We start from the raw sequence: 12187 nt of genomic DNA, 5'->3' as shown, positions 1-12187 counted from the left end.
CTAGTTACCCTTACTGAAGAAAGAGGGATATATTGTGATTCCAAACTAATGAATAGTATTGCAATCATTATTTGGTACCTCCATATAAGCTAAATTGTATGATATTATTGGTGATCATATGACAACATGTGTTGATTCACAAGTTTGGCCTTTCTTCTAGTTGTGAAGTCCTATGTCTTTTCCTTAAATAATTTTTTGATAGTCATAGCAAGACCCTTTTTTTTTTTCAATGTTTAGATCTTTTTGAATAATTTTTAAAACATGTTTAGATTTCTTTTAATTGAACCAAAAAAAAAAGAAAGTTGGGAAATCCTATTAAAATGGTTTCAAAGTGGCTTCTAGCATAACCAAGTCCTAAAAAAAGGTATGTCGATTATCCTCCTCATCTTGATTGTCATCAACCATATCATCCCTTTTCAAAAACCAACTTTATAAACTCTTATCACTCACTATATTATCTTGTGAATAAGTTCATTAACAATTATATAGCTATCTTATTCACAACTTAATCTAATGAAAAAATATTTTGGTGAAAGAAATAAAACTTTTATTTTTGTAATTTATTTTAAAGGTTCTTATTTGATTCACCAATGCATATGTTTCATCCTATTAGCAACTTGTGTGTCTTGTGTTCATTATTGTTCACTATAATCTATAGGATAACTATTTTTTATAGTCATTTACTAGTATATAACTACTTTAAGAAACTACTAAATTATTATTGGTTCATTTCTTGAAAGATCATTTTTTTTTGGGTCACCATATCAAATTATTTATGAAAATTTAATCATACAATGTCAATGTGGACAACTGTGTTGACACTCTAGCTAGAACTAGTATTGGCCCTAGTAAATCCACTGATTATAACATGAAGAAGATCAACAATGAAGATCCTAAAGAGTAGGGAAAGTTTGAAAAGGCTTTTTAAAGACAAGATGAACTTGTGAATGAGACCACTATTATTCTAAGAAAGTTTATTTAATTTTGGTTAGTTTTGGTCATGATTTTTCTATTTCAATTTTATGTTTTTTATTACTCTATTTTGGTGGGCTCCATGCTTAGTACTAGTAAATTTTATTTTTTTTCTTAGTTGAATATTTGTCTATTTTGAGACTCTTTGGCTTTCTACTTCCCTATTTCATAGTTGTTTTGAATTTTATGTTTAAGTATTGAATATTTATTTTGTAAGAGATTTTAAGGGTTTTGGGATCCCTACAAAACCTATTTTAACCATAATTGTAAAGATTATTTAAAAATTTAAACATTTCCAATTCTTACCTTTTGTGTAGACATTATGTACTGGACTCCTTGACATAGATTGCAAACAATATTTAAATCTTATTAAATCCATAATATTGGAGAATACTTCAATAATTTTTTTTGTCCTTGTTAGTTTTAATGCAAAGACTCAAATATGATAAAGAAATTAGGACAAAAATAAGATATCTAGACATCACTAAGAATCATATTAATCAAAATTTAAAAATAATTATATGCGAGACATCTTTAAAGAAAAAATAAACTATTCTATATTTTCCAAAGATTATAAATATTAATACTAAACATTTGGAATAGAAGAAGCCTACAAAATCATCATGAGACAATTAATCATTAAACTAGACAATAGTACGAAATAAAAATGTCTCTCTACATTAATAGAAAGTTCTCAGTAACACTTATTCTAATGTGATAACATCCAAAAATAAACAAAAAAAAAGTTCCATTTTTATTAGTGAAAGAGAGTTACAAATGCTCTTACTATTAAGAAATCACTTATTTCACCACTAATAGAATCATTTGGTACAAACATGTTTATATTTCTTTCTTCAGAGGAACCATTGTTGAGACTTTTAAATAATTTCTATCATTTATCTGACATATGTTATCACTAGTACTATTATAATAAATAGTGACAATACTAAGAGTATAAATATTAAGTTAAAGATCATTATTAAAAAAATAAATAGTAAACATATGATTAATTAAAAATTATTTATGGCATTGGATATGTAGTGCCACAATTTAAATACCTCATCAGTAATGAAATGATCAAGGTTGAAATCACCATTTGGTCACTATTCTTATAGGTCTTTTATCATCATTGGTTGCTACTTAAATACTAGTACTATTATATTCAATGATGTCAATACTAAAAGTTTAAATATTAAGTTAACAGAACACTGATAATATAAAATGTTGAACATAATAGAAATTTAATTCATTTTATAAAAAAAATAGTAAACATATGTTTAATTCAATTTTATTTATGTCATCAGATGTATAGTGTTGTAGTTTAAATACTTCATTAGTAAAGAAATAATCAAGTTTGAATTTACCACATGGTTTCTATTCTTATAGGTTTTGTATTATCATTGGTCACTATTTAAATACTAGTACTATTATACTAAGATTTTAAATATAATGATGAAATATCATTGTTAATAAAAATGTTGAAGAAAATAGAAATATAATACATTTAAAAAAAATAGTAAACATATGATTAATTAACTTTCATTTATGTCATTGATGTGTAGTGACACATTTTAAATAGCTCAATAGAAAAAAAAAAATCAAGGCTGAAGCCACCATTTGGTCACTATTCATATAGGTCTTCTATTGTCGTTCTTGCGAGTTTTAACAAGTGATGTGTGGGGATGAGGTTTCCCATTTGTTGTCTCCATGATTCATAACTTAGGAAATATGTATTGCACATAGAGCTAGAAGGCATGCCATGCTAGTGACAGCAACCATCTTAAACCATTTACTAGACATTTATGAGAAAGAATTGACTTATACATATTGTAAAAATATAAACAAAATAAATTATATTAAAGTTCTTAATATCTCATATTGTAAGTTGAATTATAAATTTGATAAGTAAACTAGATTTTGAATGCATTACACTACATATTTTTGTTTCTATGCTTAGGAACACATCTCATGATTTATTCATAATATTAGACTTTCTACAATTAATTTTAGAAAAATATTAAAGAACATGTAATAATTTTTTTTTTAAATGATAGTTTTCACATAATTTTCTATCTAAGATAGCTTACTTTAAAGATGAAGCTACATTTATTTAATTTTAAAAATTACTTTCAATAGTATAATAGAAGAGATTCTCATAGTCTATTTTAATTTTCTATCTAAGATAGCTTACTTTAAAGATGAAGTTACATTTATTTAATTTTAAAAATTACTTTCAATAGTATAATAGAAGAGATTCTCCTAGTCTATTTTAAGATTTGATAATAGTTAACAATTTTAAAATTTACTTGCTTTTAAGACTAAAGGAAGACTAGAAAAATGGAATTAATGATAAAAACATTTCTAAACATATCTAAAACACCCTATTTCTCATCCCTCTAAACCTTCATTAGTGCAGCAGTGTACTGAAAACAAGTACAAAAAAGAAAATCTATGATTATATTCATCTTAAAGGATTGATTTGAGACGGCATACAAAAGTCTAGACAAGCTAAAATTCAGACAAAATGTACTAAAGACAAAACAAAGTCAAACTTTCTTTTTTACAAACTCGACTTGCAAATAAACAGACAAAAATTCCCTACATAAGACCTCTGCAAGCAGTTAACAATGATCAGTAACACTAACAGTGTGATGTTAACCCTGAGGCGTAAATAAACAACTCCCTCATAAATATGCATATGTATTGATTGTAGAGATTCCTCTGGCCATCAAGAAATCCCTGTTCCGTCCACAACAGATATATCTCTGTACTTCACCATAGCTGGGTCTGCTCCATTAAAGGTAATGGTTCCCTTCTAGTCCGTAGAATTCAGCACAAATGTGAAGCCAAGCTAAGCATTGTAAGTAGTCTTCATGTCATAGAAATAAAATCCCTGAGCTCTACCCACTGGAGGAGAGTGGAGATTGTTATCAAGAGTAATAGGATCATCAAACACAACCATGTCTCGAAACCAGAATTGATCAGCAAAAGAAGTGAGATTACCCCACGCAGGGGCTGCAACCAGAGGAGAAGTTGCATTGTGGGCATTTTTGCCGTTGTAAAGTATATCATGAAAGTACAGCACCAATTGTTACACGGCTTTGGAAGTTCCTTCTTCCATGCATGCCCATCTACATTTCTGAGCATCATGGACGAGAGGAGGAGCACCACTATCCTACCACAATACCGAAAAGCCATATCTCTTAAAATCTCTACTACAACTTTACATATAACTTCGCAAGGTGAAACATATGCTTTATATAGCGTCCATCGCAATTGCAACGTGACTATTCTGTATACATTTACTCTGTATATCTTTACACCGTATTCGACGCGTGTAATTTTTAATTAGTGGATGGATTCTCAATTGCACGTTTTAAATGAAATTTATAGGCAAAGTCCGCAACACTGAACCTGTAAGTTTTGGCGTAAACCCTTTGGCTTCATAGGAACTATTGATTCCCTTATCTATCTTCATGGGTAAGAAAGAATAGTACGTGCATAAAATGCACAAGAAAACCTGAACTGAGAATTTTTGTACACAGAATTTACTCTTTTACTGATAACTATCGATAGCGTTTGCAGGATGACGCTGGCAAAGCCTGTTAAGTTTTGGCTAGAACCATTTGGCTTTTTATGAGGCATGAATTCTCGGAATATATTATATGGGGAATAATCATTGAAAATAGGTTAAATACCGTGAACGTGTGGTAGAAAAGGTACATAGTATAAATGTATAACATTTAATTATTGTAGAAGAACATAAGGTAAATATTTATCATAACAAACTATTCAGATTTCTTTTAGTTTCTATTTTTGGAGATATCGGTTGCCTGTACGTTACTACTAATGAAATAATTCATATATATATTGAATTTATCTAATTATACATAGACATTCATATACCCTGACAAATTAATATTTAGTCTATTGAGCATGGAACATTTTTTTTGAAATTGTTACCGTGGCGCTCATAGCCTACTATACATAAGTATGAATCAATTAAGTTTTACTAATAATTTGTTATCAGCCACATAACATGTATAATATGAATATGTTCATGACTATATTTTAAAATAAGAATAAAGAAAGTAAGAAATTAAATAGTCTTTCTTACAATCATGTAATGTTGAGGACAAGTACATCTACATCTGTTAGAAATTAATTCAAATTGAAAATAATTTTTATTTTTTTAGTATTGTAAGAAAATTTACATTAGTTCTTGATGGACAACATAAAAAATTAATTAGTTTTTTGATATTAGACAAAGCATAATATCAAAGCTATTAATTCTCCCAATGGCCTTAGAGCATGTAGAGATATGAATTCTACTAAGATATGTACGAAGATGATTCAAATAAAATCATTCAATGCATGAAGGGAAACTAATTAATTGTTTGAACTATAAAACATTGGATAGAGGACACTAAGACTATTTTAACCATCTTCAATGAATTCAAATCCATCATATATCAACAAGGAAGTTAGTGGAATTTTTTTACTAATATGAGTGTCTAGAATGTAGTGAAATGGAGTCATATCTCTCATATATATATTGATGATGTCTTCATAATGATTGACTTTTATTGGAGACATACTCAAGATCCCTACTAGTAATTTAAGCAACGTTGATTATTAATTTTATAATAGACTAGAAGTTTCCGTCAAAGTCTTTCTATTTTTTTCTTTGTCATTCTATTATATTGAATTCACAATTATGTCATATGATATTTTTTCATTTTCAATCTTCTAGAGACTCCCATTGTCATTAGCAACATGGGAGGAGATAGAAATAGGCTTGAACCTCCACATTGCAATCAAGTTCATATAAGGTTCCAATTTGATGGAGAATTATTTCAAAAAAATGGTTATTTGATTTCTTGAACACACATAGATATGATCCCAATGTTACAAAATATGTTATGGATAGTAGGATGAATAAGAAATTTTACATTTTTGGTCAAATATAGGTTGTGACAAGAATTCATTGCCTATGTCACGAAGATTCCTATGGAGGGGAATAAATTATTTATTAGGAAATACTTAGATAACATGGTGGATGATTTTGTCAAGTATGATCAAGTGGAGACTCTTATCAAGAAGAAAAGGAGTGGCTATATGTCAAAATCCATCAAGGAGCTCTAGGAAGAGATGATGAAGTTAAAAATTTTATAACTTTTTCCTTGATGAAAGGTTCCATATTTTTTACAGCCATCACTTTGTCTAGAACAATATTTTTTTCCATAAAATTTAAAATTCTTTCTTATTTTATCTTCTTTCCTCATTAGAGGCTAGTATTTATGATCATAGTAAGAACCCTAAAAACCCATTATGACATGAGTGTTTGATATTTTGAATTTTGAAGGACTTGATATTTAAGCCCACCCCCTCAAAATTAGAAAATAGGGCTTTCTACATTCCTAAGGATGATGAGGAAGGTGCTAATCAAAGTTATTTGAAAATAGTCTCTATTTTGAAAGAAATGACTTCAAAATAGAAGATGGTTTGAGGTTAGTTTCCTTTGCTAAGGAAGGATCTATCCCTAAACATACCAAGTGGTAAGAAAGGTCCTACCAAGACTAAAACAAAAAGGTCAACCCCTCAATTTTCACCTAATGAAGATTCCTCTTATCAAGTTTGTTTGGTTGACATAGTGACTAATATTTAAGAAAGCGGAAATATAAAGAGATAAATATTTGTTTGGTCCTCATAAGTTCTAAAATATCCAACTAGAAATATATGTGGAATTTATTTGAATGTTGAAGAGAATTTTTTTTTTTTTAATTTAAATTGGAAAACAACAAAGGTCACCATAGAAGGAAAAGTGGGAGTTTGAAGTGGATTATTGTCCACTTTCCATAAGATCTTGAATACCTAACAAAGATATCTCAAGTGACCTACTGATTATAAGTAAACGTTAATGAGACCACAAGAAAACTTATTTAGGTTCCTTCTCTATTTATTTTATATGTTTAGTCTATTTTTAGTTCTATATTTTTGAATTTTTCTCAGTTGTTATGTTCATGATTCTTAGCTAATGGTTTTAACATTTTGTATTGCAATACTAAAAACCAAATAATATGCATGAAAGAGTCAACCACAAAACCTTAAATTTCATGCAAACTATCCTAGTCTACAATCGAATCCATTAAAATAAAGATGCATAAAATGAATAATGAAAACTCCAGCACCCCCTTCAAATTAGGTTCTAATGTTCTCCTTTCCTCTCTATTGCAAGAATGTTGATGTTTCCCTTGATCTTGACAAAATATACCAATGATATGAAAGAAAAATGATGGTAATGGATATGATAATTATTGGAGTTTGATTAAGGAAAAATTTTGCACAAGAGGATCAATTTATAGGATTGAGAGCCAAAGGTCAAAAAAGTAGATGTGTGTATTGGAATGATTGTCATGATTGTGACAAATTAGAAGCACAAATTGGAATACACAAAACAACACAAAATTAGAGGAAAGATGGAAGAAGGAAGAAAAGTAAAATTAGTACTCAATTAGAAAGCATGATTAGTGGAGACAATAAAGGAGAAAAGGTGGGGAAAACTAACCGAAGTAATAAAGCACAAATGAGGATATGAAAAATACAATTAAGAGGGAGGTGTAGGACTTAGAAATTAGAATTTCAAAAAACTTAAAAATCTCTTCAAAAAATGAACTATTAATTAATTAAAGTAATATTAATTAGTTAATATAAATAAATAAATAAATTATTAGTAATCAATTGGGAGAAGTTTGTAAAGATGGGTAATTAATAACATGAAATGATTAAATGATTAGGAAAATAGGAGCAAAGCATGGTTTATTCACTCTTATATTCAAAACTAATAAATAATTGGCCAAATGATGACATACATATAAGGATAATTTAGTTTTAATGGGCATAGCAAAGATGTAGATCAATTGGGATGGGGTAAAAGTATAAGCCTATGTGACACTTTTATAAAGGAAAAGGTCAACAACACACAAACTATACAACATCAATGAAATAAAAGTAGAATTTGTGTTTAGAATCACAAAATTATGTAGACTAATAAAATGTGTATAATTGGATGAAGCTTATGCTTAAATTTGACTTAAGTGTTTTTAGGAAGAATTAATGTTATTTAAAAAATTTGAAGTTCATTTTTTAATTACTAAGAAAATGTTGAAAATAGGGTGTACTTCCTGCCAAAAAAAAATTTGCAAATAATCTTTTGTTTCTAATTTTTAAATATGTTGTAGACAAGATGTATAACTAGTGTGAAAGAAAAAAAGTATTTAGTTTTGGATGTATATTTTTTTCATTATAGTTACTCTAGGTTGAACTTGTCAGAAATCAATAGTTTCTTTCTTCCATCAAAATTTCCCTAACAAATCAACACCTTTTTGAAAAAAATTACATATTCTTGAAGAGAATTCCCTACTCTAGAGCTAAATATAATTTTATTTTTTTAATCTGATTTACTATTTCATCCCTTTTTGAAGTAGCATATGTTAGAATATTTAGACTAACTAAAAGGGAATGGGGGAGTTGATGGGGACACAACCCAAGAACAGAATGGACACAACAGAAAAGGGAAATTGTATTAACTGAAAAATAAGCTAGTACATTCAGTACAGAGAAAATAAACTTCAAAACATGCCCTAAGGGCTTACAATAGCATAAATCTGGAGATAATTTGTCCTTTCAGAACCTCCTCTCAAACTCCACTCCGAACTGCCTTTTACAATGCCAGAAATCTCCTTAAATAGACCCGAAAGGGTTAAGGACTAGGAGTACATTCTAGGAAGTTCTAGTAGGCATCCACCGACCAAATAGAAGGTTCCAAAAGCTGCATTAGAAGTCAGTGCAAATCTAAAAGAATCCAAAAACGGTCATCGATCTTTCGGGAGGCATAACTTTTGAACCGTAGCTCCGATTGACGAATCGTTTACATTTTCGGAAAGCTCTTGAAGTGCTCTATAGCCCTATAGACCAGCTTCGCTTGTACCTCATTTTTCAGCCCTTTTTGAGGTCATTTAATGCCCCTAACTTGACTTTAAAGCATTCTTAGGAGGTCTCCAAAACTCAAAAAACTGCAATAACTTTCAAATCGTGGGGCCTTTTGACCTGATTCTTTTTCTAGAATGCTCTAAATCACAATTACATTCATCTGGCCAATTCACACCTTCTACTTTACCAAAATGATGGCCCAATTATAGCTCCTATTTTTTTCAGGATTTTCTAGCACACTGATAATGGAACTATGAGAGTTGGAACCTTTATTTGACCCAAATGGGTATCCAAAAATGAAAACATATGAAACAAAAACTAAGTCTAAGTACATTTTTTTTGTGACACAGGATTGCCCTTATACCTCTGGATGCTCCTGCATCAGACACCCAGGGTAGATTGAAAATTGACCCTGACAGTTTATGAATGGTAGAGGAAATCCCAAATGGGAAACTTCAGCTGCTGAAATCCAAGTTGAGTCCTCAATCGGTCGTCCTTTCCATTTGACCAAATACTCTTCATACTGCCTGTTTCTGGTACTCCTACCCACACGATGATCTAGAATGTCTTCTATCTCCTCCTTCTTAGAAGCGAGAATTGGATATGGCTCTAACACCAGCTCCTCATCTGCACCATCATCATGATACTCTATTAAATCTGCAATGTTGAAAATGGGAGAAATGTGAATACCATCTGGCAGCTCCACCTCATATGCATTTCCTGAGTCATGTTTCTTCAAAACTTTTCAAGGGCCAAATTTCTTCATTTTCAGCTTGTTGTAAGTACTGGCTGGAAATCTTTCTTTTTGTAAGTGCACCATGACTAGATCCCCTACTCGAAATTCCTTATGTCTTCTCCTTTGATCAGCCCTAGCTTTATACTCTTGATTCATCTTGGTAATGTGTGCCTGAACCTCCTCATGCAGATGTTTGATATGTTTAGCAAATTCTTTCGCTTCAGCACTTGTCCTCTCCCCTTGCTCTATCTTCCTTAATTCTAGTGCAGTCCTTGGGCTATTCCCATATACAATTTGGAATGGTGATTTTCCAGTAATCCTATTTATAGAGTTATTGTAAGAAAACTCTTCTTGTGGTAGAATCAAATCCCATCCCTTGGGATTATCCCCAACTAAACATCTCAACACATTGCCTAGACTCTTGTTTACCACTTCTATTTGGCCATCAGTTTGTGGGTGATGGGTGGAACTGAATTTCAAGTCTATTCTCAACTTTTTCCACAATGTCCTCCAGAAATACCCCACAAATTTAGTATCTCTGTCAAAAACTATGCTCCTTGGAAGACCATGTAGTCTTACCACCTCTTTGAAAAACAAGTCTGCAATATGGACATTATCATGAGTTTTGTGGCATGGAATGAAATGTGCCATTTTGGAGAACATATCAACCACCACAAATACTGAGTCATTACCCCTTTGTGTCCTTGACAATCCAAGAACAAAATCCATACTTATGTCCTCCCATGGCCTTGATGGAACATGCAATGGTAGATATAGGTCAGTATTTGGACTAAACCCCTTGGAAACTTGACAAACCTGGCAACTCTGTACAAATTTCTTCACATCCTATGAAATTTGAGGCCAAAAATAATGTTCTCTAAGAATGGCAATGGTCTTATCTCAACCAAAATGTCCTGCCATCCCTCCACTATGTTTCTCCTTAATCAGATTTTCCCTCATAGAACTCCTTGGAATGCACAATTGACTACCTTTGAACAACATGCCATCCTGAATCAAATAGTCTAACCACTTGGTTCTATCTACAGCAACAAGTTCTTTACAAGCTTTCCATGCTTCAGCAAAATCAGGATCCTCAAGGTACAAATTCTTGAGTTCATTAAACCCAACTACTTCAACCTGCATTATTGTAATCAACAATTGTCTCCTACTTAGTGCATCTGCAACCCTGTTAGATTTTCCACTTCTATGCTTCAACACAAATGTATAACTCTGCAAGAACTCTACCCACTTCATATGCCTCTGATTCAATTTACCTTGGCTATTTAGGTACTGTAATGCCTGATGATCAGTACACAGAACAAATTCCTTTGGCAATAAGTAATGCCTCCATTTCTTTAAGGCTTGAACTATTGCATAGAACTCTTGATCATAAATAGAATACTTCTTCTTTGCATCATTCAATTTTTCACTAAAATATGCAATAGGCTTACCTTCTTGGCTTAATACAGCCCCAATAGCACTGCCACTAGCATCACAATCCACCTAGAAAACCTTTCTAAAATCTGAAAGTGCCAACACAGGTTGTTCTGTTACCTTCTTCTTCAGCAATTCAAAACTTCTTGCAACTGTTGTAGTCCATTTGAACTCTTTTCTATCCCCTCTTATTGTATCAGTTAGGGGTGCACATATGCCACTGAAATTATTAATAAACTTCCTATAAAAACTAACCAGACCATGAAATGATCTTACCTCAGTAGCAGACCTTGGAGTAGGCCATTCCAAGATGGCTTTTACCTTTTCTAGATCCATTTTGAGACCTTCAGGTGATATAACAAACCCCAAATAGACTAACTCCCTTTTTGCAAAGATACAATTCTTCAGATTAATTAACAATTTCTCTTCCCTTATCCTTTCAAGGACACTACAAATATCCAGTAAATGTTCTTCCAAAGTCTTGCTGAAAATTAAAATATCATCCAAATAGACAATAACAATTTTTCCCAAGAACTTCTTAAGTACCTCATTCATGAGCCACATGAAGGTGCCTAGGGCGTTCGTCAATTAAAAGGGCATGACTAACCACTCATAAAGATGCTCCTTGGTCTTGAAGGTTTTTTTCCACTTATCTCCTTCTCGAATCCGTATCTGGTGATAACCACTCTTCAGATCTATCTTTGTTAAGTACTGAGCTCCACTCAAGTAGTCCATAAGATCATCCATCCTTGACAAAGGAAACTGGTACTTGATGGTTATCCTATTTATAGCTCGAGAATTTGTACACATCTTCCTCTCTCCATCCTTCTTTGGTGCAAGTACTGCAGGTACTGCACATGGACTCAGGCTCTCTCGAATCAAGCCCTTCCTCAATAGCTCCTGAACCTGTCTATTTAGCTCCTCTGTTTCAGTAGGAGTCATGCTATGAGCAGCCTTGTTAGGCAAACTAGCTCCTGAAATCAGATCTATCTGATGACTGATTTGCCTTACTAGTGGCAATCCATCTGGAACATTATTAGAGATAATATCTCC

The 12187-nt window shown here is 31.6% G+C and overlaps 1 pseudogene; it reads right to left on the bottom strand.

The window, feature by feature from the left end:
- Positions 1 to 3532: 3532 nt before the first annotated feature.
- On the bottom strand, positions 3533 to 4170 carry LOC149539526 (disease resistance response protein 206-like; annotated as a pseudogene).
- Positions 4171 to 12187: the final 8017 nt, after the last annotated feature.

This window comes from Cupressus sempervirens, chromosome 9 (assembly GCF_028749045.1).
Source record: "Cupressus sempervirens isolate cs-2001-9-10 chromosome 9, ASM2874904v1, whole genome shotgun sequence".
Taxonomy (NCBI): Eukaryota; Viridiplantae; Streptophyta; class Pinopsida; order Cupressales; family Cupressaceae; genus Cupressus; species Cupressus sempervirens.
This window is presented reverse-complemented; position numbering and strand designations above follow the sequence as displayed.